We start from the raw sequence: 8,867 nt of genomic DNA, 5'->3' as shown, positions 1-8,867 counted from the left end.
CACTCGTTTCCAACCAAGGGTTCAATTCCCGGTCTGGCGCATGCGAGTTTGGTTGGTGGTCGCCAAGCCGGACTAGTGGGTTTTTCTCCGGGTTCTCCGGTCAAGACCATACTCTTGCGTAACATCGTGCCAATGAGAGTGACATAGTATAAATTAATACAACTTTCTTTACAATCGTTGAAAGACAAATAATTTTTTAACTAGCCACTAGATCACTAAGCTATATGTTTGAAGAAACCGCAGAGCTTACATTTCTACCTTATCTTTATAAAACAGGGCATTCATTGCCGTCTTGTTAATTAATCAAAAGATGGTAAACACACACTATTTTATGATAAAGTAAACAAGAGAAGATTAAAACGTTTTCATTTGAAATATTTGAACACTTCAATACACAAAACCAGTGACAACTTCATTGATCTTCCTGAATGGATCTTAAACGATCATGGCGGCTGCCACCTCCGCCGCCTCTTCGTGATGAACTTCCTCCGCCGCCAATGATAAGTCGGACGCCGACTTGACCGGACAACCCTGTGTTCGGTCTATGATTGACGTCCCATAAGATGCGTGTATTCCTTTGCCGCCCGACCCCGACATCCCCTTAATTTAATATTAAACCAATTTAAATTGAAACATTTGGGTGTGGTATGTTTGGCATGATGGTCAAATAAAATGGAGAAGACCGTGTTGAATCCGAGCCGATTTTATAGACGCAAGCACATTGAGGTGGGTTAAGAGTTTCACAAGACGTTCAGTTTTTATATATAAGAAGCGCACTGACACTTGGCCAACCCCGACAATGACTTATCGGAGAGCCAAATCTTGCGCGTTCTTATATTTAAGATCATAATATATTAACGAGTCTAAAACAGCTCTTTGGTAAATTTCCGCAGAGGTCATGAAAAGGTAGTTACGGGGTAAAAATTGGATACCAATAAGGTTTTATTAAATTAATTTCTATTAAATTTATAAATTAACAGCAAGAAATAGAGGGTTTCTAATGATTTGAATATAAAATTAGGAAAATTTATAAGTAGTAATAAGTCAGACATACTTTTGTCAGTATTGATTCCTTTTTTGTTAATTGAATTGATTGGAACTTGGAACATGGATGGTATTGTGAAGTTTTTATCCTTGTAAAAATTATTATCATGGGGAACTTTTTTCCGAAGTTATCTCCCGTTGTTCATTTTTTCAAATAGCAATATTGTGAAGGTCATTTTATTTATTGAAAAACTATTTAATAAAATTGGTTTTAAATTTGTACACTTCTAGATGACAATTTGAAGTTGTGCACAGCGCAATGATTATAACTCTTGGTACAATTATAGCAGAGTTAGCTCCCTTCTTCTTTGAATTTCTTTTAAAAAACGCTTTAGCAAGACGACCTGGAAACTACCGGAAGGAATAAATGAAACTTTGATCATTAAAAGGTAGCATTATGAAGTTATGCACATGTCATGATTTTTAACTCTGCTTTCCCTGTTGCAGAGTTATCTCTCTTTGTACTTTTTATTCGTAAGTAACTCTTTCAGCCGTAAACAATCAATTTCGAACGTAAAAACTGCAATCTGATCTCGATCAGCAGTCTGATATCACCGGTTTTCAGACATTTACGCAATATTTGGCTCATTCCAAAACGGTCAATCTGTGAGAGCGCAGCTTTAAGGGGAGATAAAAATGTAAGATTACGGCACTTCGAAAAAAACTGTTCTATTTTCAAATGAAATAATACATAAAAAGTGTTTTATTCTACCTTTCGTACCGAAGCTCCAGCTCTCTCCGTTTCTCCATTTCATAGTTCGGCTAATCTTGTTGTCAGTACCCGGCGGGTTCCAAATGATCTTTCCGACCCCTCCGACAAGATTTCCGCCAGGTGACACTAAAGGCGATGCCCTGAATGTGAAGGGCTTATCTCCGGTGTTTATAGGCGGTAGGTGCAATTTAAATTCGGACGGAGGACGTATCGTCGCTAATATTTGTGCGAATATGGAAGTCAGCAGATGAATTACTAACAACACTACAGTCAGAACGCTTATCAGATTCATCTGAAAAAGAAGTGTTTCTAGAGTATTTATTTCATATCATTGTTTTAAGCCATTCTAACGTACTTAGTGATCAACATTTTCTTTTGTCTAAAAAGAAGGCAGTATTTCTCAAGTTGTCAACTATATTTATTTCAGTAAATCATCAGTCAGTCGTTATTGATTTTTTAAACCAGGTCAAACGCTTAAATGCGTCATCAGTATGTGTATAATTCAAACTGTTAATTGAAATAGATATGTCATTGACATGTAATTTAAAAAAAAAATTAATTAAAAAGATAAATATTTTATTTTGCAGACTTTTCTGCCGGTGTTGGCACAATATTTGACTATTAATGTTGTTAATATATTTATTTCACAAAACTTGTTAAAAAAATACTTTTGAAAACCGCACTACAAAAAATGGTTGCTTCTATTATATATACATTTTCGCAGATGAAATAAATGAACACCAACAAGAAAAGTAAAGTTTAACAATAACATGTCAATGTAAATTTAATACTTACTGTTAGCAATTCTCTATATTTTTCAACTTTGTAATTAAATACGTTTTGTTTTAAATTTGTGCAATTTAAATCGGATTTAAATCAATTACATTGTGAATTCAAAACAGATATTTCATTTATACTGAATTAATGTAAATCGCGACCACATGATGGAAATGACAGGGGGATTTCTGTAAAATGGTTTTTGACTGTTATTTTTGTCCCGTTTTGAGTACATGTTTTCATGCAGTTTCTTGCTTCTGAAGGACACGTCGATGTATTGATCGCTCTAGTCAACGTTGATCTAGGTACAACTTTACCTTAAAAGGAAAGTCTATCCCGACCAGCCTTCCCTATTTTTTTTTTTTTTTTGAGGGGGGGGTAATCAACTTGAACTCATCATCATCATCATCATCAGCAGCAGCAGCAGCAGCAGCAGACACAGTAGCATCATCATCATTATCATTATCATCATCAACATCATCGTCGTCGTCGTCGACATAATCATCATCATCAGCAGCAGCAGCAGCAGCAGTAGCAGTAGCATCATCATCCTCATCATCCTCATTATCATCATCATCATCATCATCATCATCGTCATCATTATTATCATCTTCATCAACATCATCATTATCATCATCATCAGCAGCAGCAGCAGCAGTAGCAGCAGCAGAAACTATGAATATGCCATAGAGTGTACAATGGATGCAGATCTAGATTCGATTTGTCAAACAAAAAACAACAGGCTGTTGCAAAATAAAATATAAATTGCGTAATATGCAAAGCCGGATCAATTAAGCAAGGTGTTTGTAGTGTTTACAAAACTTTAATATAGTGAACTTATTATATTTTTTATATTGTGGCTTTATATGCTTACATTTTAATCCGAAATTAACTATCGTTGAGGTTGAAAAATGCAAATGCGAAACAATAAAACCTTTTACGTCAGACAATCAACAAGTTTAAACGTTTTATTAATTGACGGACATGCCTACTGCGATCGCGTAAAACAATAACTCATTACATAGCCGAAAAAAAACACTAATTGAATTGAATATATTTTTCTAGATCCGGTTCATTATCAATGCTCATATATAACACTGACCTAAAACAACTTGAAAAGAGACTTCTGTTAATCATTGAACAGAAATTAAGTGTAAGTATTTAATTTTTATAGTTAAAAAACAGGCAAATATTGCATAATTATTTATACCTCGTGTTATATCGGTTTTATATGTAAAAGTTATAATAGTTGTGTTTTAATATTTAAATTGATAATTTAATTAATGATTGACATGGTTCTATTTAATGAATGTTATATTTGCCATTTCAATACTGTCTTCATTATTGTAACCCTCATACATTATTTTGATTATAGTTGATTGATCTATTTGCTGTTGCTATTTCGTAATCGCCAACGCAAGCAATGTATTTTTGCTGTAATTGTTGTTGTTGTCATTGTTTGTTGTTAAAATCTTCTTTTTTTATGAATTTTAGACTTGACTTGTATATTGAATTATACAAGTTTTCTCGGTAAGATTTATTTATAATACTAGAATGATACATGTTCGGAGATCAGTTTTATGAAGCACATGTACTGTACTTCTTGTCAATTTCTACACTTACGCTGTATTATGTTTAGGTAATGGTTTATATAGAGGTCTTTAAGGCTGCACTCTCACAGATTGAACGTTTTGAGAGGTCTTTAAAGCTGCACTCTCACAGATTGAACGTTTTGACAACTTTTTTATTTTTGTCATGGAACGATCCAATTTTTGCGAAAATCCATGAAAACCAGTTATATAAGATTGCTGACAAAAAATTAGATCGCAGATTTTTATATTCAAGTTCAAAAATTGTTGTTTTATGCATTTTTCTTAACCGGTTGAAGAGATAAAACATTATTTTTCTAATGGAAATATGAAAATCTGCGACCGGATCTTTTGTCAGCCATCTTTTATCATTGGTTTAAATAAAAAAAAGTTGTAAAAACGGTAAATCTGAGAGAGTGCAGCTTTAAAGAAATTATGTTTATAAAGAGCTCAAAAAAATAACGTACGCATAGCATGATTTAACTTATTACAGACAAAGCACGCCATTTTCAAACGTTGTTAACGTCCATAGATTTCCCCTGAAATGTGAATAAAGCTGAACTCCCACAGATGGACCATTTTGACAAAAAATATGACTTGCAATGATTTTTTTTAAATTATTTTTAACGCCTGTGCCTTGCAAATTAGGAAAAAGTCGACTTTGAGAAAAATACAAAATCAGGCCAAAATAGCTAATATAATGGCAAATATACATGTTTTAACATTTTTATGCATACATTAAGCTGTGAAAGAGTAATTTTGGTCAAGATTGTTTATATTTCAACAAATTCATTGCATTTTTTTATTCATTAATCTGCATTTGTCAAATTGGGAAAAAAAGAAAAAAAGGAAAAATGGACAGTTTTTCACAAGGGGAAACAGGTTTTAGAAGGCAGCAAATTGCCCCCCCCCCCACAAAAAAAAAATAATCACTGACTTGATATGATCTGCTTTATTGCAAATCATCTCATATGACTGAATTGAAGGCACTGATACCAAAGTCAGCTGATTCCTGGATAAAAACTAAAAAAAAGTCAAAACTGTCAATCTGTGAGAGTCCAGCTCTAAGAAATGGTAGCTGTTACTTTAAAGTGACACTCACATGTATAACAAACATAAATGTTGACTGAAAAACCTTTAACTTCTTACTAAATAATGCATTTATGAAAAATATTAACTACTGATAACAAGATTGTAACCGTCAATTTAATAGGGGAAAGCGCTAAAATATTAAATGATTGGTGAATGCTAAAAGATTTAATGTGGTCTACATTAGTTTCATAAGGTGGAAATACCGTGTTTTATGCTCATTTTCTTTCAAATTAAACTCGGTATCCTTCATAATAACCATTTTTTCTAAAAATTATTCATCCTTTTTGGAATATTAAAACAATATTATTAATTGTGGTAAATCTTATTTGAGAGTAAGAGTGCATCTTTTAATACATGGACAAGATTTTGTCGTTGAAACGATTTTAGTATTTTACATACGTTGTTCTCTTTTTTTGTAAATCTTGTTGAAAAAATGTTGTCATAAAATATATTTGGATTTTAATTGAACCTTACCTATTAATTAATTTACTTGGAGCTTTTTTATTATTATGTCTTCATTTCCAAATTCAAAGAAATGTTCCAATGACTTGTGTTTCATGCATGACAGCCTCGTAAGCGATATTGTCGTTATTGACATATCTGCAAAAAATATTCTGAACATTAATTAAAAAAGTTAAAGACTTCTCACTTTACTGAATACGTATCTGACTAACAATTACAGTTTGGCCCTAATAAGTGTTGGCGTCTGATCTTGTGTTGTGGTTGATGATTTATGCATGTTATTTGAAGTCAGTTTCACAACAAATATAAATATTGCATAATCTTACCAGAGCCTCATTATGGCAATTACCCGCGTACTTCTTAAAACACCGTTTGAATATTCATTAAGAATCTATAATTATTTTACTTTCCAGATGAAACGAGAAAGGCATTTGAGTGCAGTGCTGTTTATTCATCTGCTCACTTCCAAAATCATGTTCGCTCAAATAGTACCCAGATTGAATATTAGCCTACCACCCATAAACATAAATACCGGAAATAAGCCCTTCACATTCAGTGGAACCCCAATAGTATCATCTACTGGAAGACTTATCGGGGGGACCGCTGGGATCAATTGGAAGCCCGCGGGGTCCAACACTGGGTTCAACGGGAACCTGGGTTGGAGCGAGGGAACGGGTTGGAGTGGCGGCTTAGGAGGTAAACAACACTTTTTTTAGTTTAAAGCTGCACTCTCACCATTTGAATGTTTTGACAACTTTTTTTATTTTTTGTCATATTTGCGTTAATATCTGCAAACCAGTGATAAAAGACTGATGACAAAAGATCAGATCGCAGATTTTTATATTTCCGCTCCAAAATTGATGTTTAATGCATTTTTCTTAAACCGTTAGTAAAGGTTTAAGCCATAAAACATGAAATTTGGAACGGGAATATGAAAAACTGTGATCTGATCTATTGTCAGCAGTCTTTCAACACTGGTTTGCAGATATTTACGCAAACATTTGCTAATTCCAAGACAAAAATAAAAAAAACAGTTGGAATAACGGTAAATCTGTGAGAGTCTGGACTCAGTTTATCAAATTTTGTTTATGCATACATCCTAGCGATGGTTTTCGTTTCTAATACATTTAGATATTCTTACTATTAATGGCGTAGCAGAAGCAATTTGAAGATATTTTTTTGTCTCGAGTAAGGACATTATTGAATATGGGCGCAGATGCATAGTGTCGGCCTTTATGGTTAAATATTATACCTTACATAAGTGTGCCCTTTCTTTGTGTATATAAAGTTGATCGGTCCGTATGTCAATGTATTTTAATAAAAATCTAGTTTTAAAGACGTCAGCGGTCCATATCATGTTTTGGCCGGTCCAGACCTCGCCAAAAATATAATATGTACCGCTGACGTCATATAATATGGACCGCTGACGTCATAAAACTGGTGAGTGCGGCTTGCAATTTTCACAACGACATTTTTTTCGCAAGTAAACATTATTAGATTTGTTCAACAAAACACATCAAAGGCGATTTAAAATTATTGAATGTTAAAACGAGTTCGGTATAATATAAGAAATATAACACACCACTTCGGTCGTTATGGCATTATAGGGACCGGCCAGTCAGCCCCCGAGGCGTTTAAGCCACCTTCGGGGACCGGTCCTTATACTATCATATGACCCTCAGTGGTGTGTAATATTTTTTAATTATAAAGCACCAGTCCAGCTCAAGTCCAAGTCTGGACTCAGATTTTTTTTTATTATCAAATTACAAAAGTAATCTTCATTCCAATCGTTTGCAAAAAATTGGAGTTTGGTTAGTGGACACCAAGCCGAACAAGTGGGTATCTTCCGGGAACTCCAGTTGATTACTGGTTGATTTATTTTTATATCGCTTCATCTTATTTAAATCAATAACGGCAGATTGCTGATTTACTGAAATTATTGTAGTGGAAAACTTTAGAAATACTGCCTTCTCATTGGACAAAAGAAAATGTCATTAAGTATGTTAAAATTGCTTTAAAATAGTGTATGAAATGACTTCGATATGCGCGTTAACGACAACACGTCCTTCGTTCAAACTTAAATTACCTACCACCTTTTAACACCGGAAGTGAGCCCTTCACATTCAGAGCAACGCCTTTAGGAGATCTTGTTGAAAATACTGCTTTTCTCATTTGTCAAAAAATGTTGAGCTCTAACTAATAATACTGTTTATATAATGTTAAAAGACCATTGAAACGTTTTCAATTATACAGGTAACTTAGTTTTATGCTTGTTTAAACATTCGCGCTGTACTGTTGTAAATCAATATCGTTAAAAACATTCTTACAGTTCGCATAAATTTTGGCGGAGGCAGAGGCAGAGGCAGAGGCAGAGGTTGAGGTGGGGGCGGAGGGGTAGGCGGAAGAAATGAATTAAAACTCGCCCCATCTGAATGATGTTGTTATTCAGTGTATGCAAGTAATAGAAATATACTTGTTGTTCAAATAAACATATAAACGAACACGTTTTATTTTGATCTATATGATAAATTTGTTCTTTGTTATATAGTCATATTTTAAAGTGACTCGCTCATGGTTTGTAAAGTGCACCTTTTTAATAACGAAATAATGTGTGATCAAATCATAAGGAGTATCAAAACAAAAAATACCAAAAGCTGGAACCCTTTTAGCAATTGTTAATATGCTCAAATATCGTCTTTGAAGACCACAATTTTCATCAACGTTCATAACGGGCCGTGTTTTAACCCTCCAGGTGTCCCGCAGTGCCGAGTGACTGCGGTGGTTTTGTTTTCGCGCCGAAAATAGCAGGGAATGGGCCTAACCTAGGGTGCCCCTGGGGTGCGGGGGCTTTTGGCAGGAATTTTACTAGCTGTTTGTTGTCCCTACAGGCCGGGGATTTTACAGGGTGTTGGCTGTACCGGAAGTGAAAGTCCCCGCTATTCCCCGGACCTGGGGGCGGGGTCGTGGTTACAATTGACTGGTACATTACGGTTATGGTGTCACGTGATTGATTGACATTGCCATGGATAGACTCCATTCGGACAGAAGAGTGCCATGGATGGTCTTCCGTTCGGACAGGAGGGTGCCATGTATGGTCTCCATGCGGACAGAAGAGTGTCATGGATGGTCTCTGTTCGTACAAAAGGGTGAAAATGAAAGTCTCCATGCGGACAGAAGGGCGCAAATGATGA

The 8,867-nt window shown here is 34.8% G+C and overlaps 2 long non-coding RNA genes across 2 annotated transcripts; one reads left to right on the top strand and one right to left on the bottom strand.

Annotated features, from left to right (window-relative positions):
- Window positions 1–350: 350 nt before the first annotated feature.
- On the bottom strand, window positions 351–2,686 carry LOC128214076 (uncharacterized). Its single transcript, XR_008257862.1, has 3 exons — window positions 2,552–2,686; window positions 1,757–2,048; window positions 351–600 (listed from the first exon to the last, which is right to left on the bottom strand). It is a non-coding gene; the product is annotated as an uncharacterized LOC128214076 (long non-coding RNA).
- A 1,188-nt stretch (window positions 2,687–3,874) lies between these two features.
- LOC128214077 (uncharacterized) lies at window positions 3,875–8,177 on the top strand. Its single transcript, XR_008257863.1, has 3 exons — window positions 3,875–4,063; window positions 6,090–6,372; window positions 8,006–8,177. It is a non-coding gene; the product is annotated as an uncharacterized LOC128214077 (long non-coding RNA).
- The last annotated feature ends 690 nt before the right edge of the window (window positions 8,178–8,867 follow it).

This window comes from Mya arenaria, chromosome 13 (genome assembly GCF_026914265.1).
Source record: "Mya arenaria isolate MELC-2E11 chromosome 13, ASM2691426v1".
In the NCBI taxonomy this organism is placed as follows: Eukaryota; Metazoa; Mollusca; class Bivalvia; order Myida; family Myidae; genus Mya; species Mya arenaria.
Note: the sequence above shows the minus strand (reverse complement) of the source record. Positions and strands in the feature narration are given on the sequence as shown.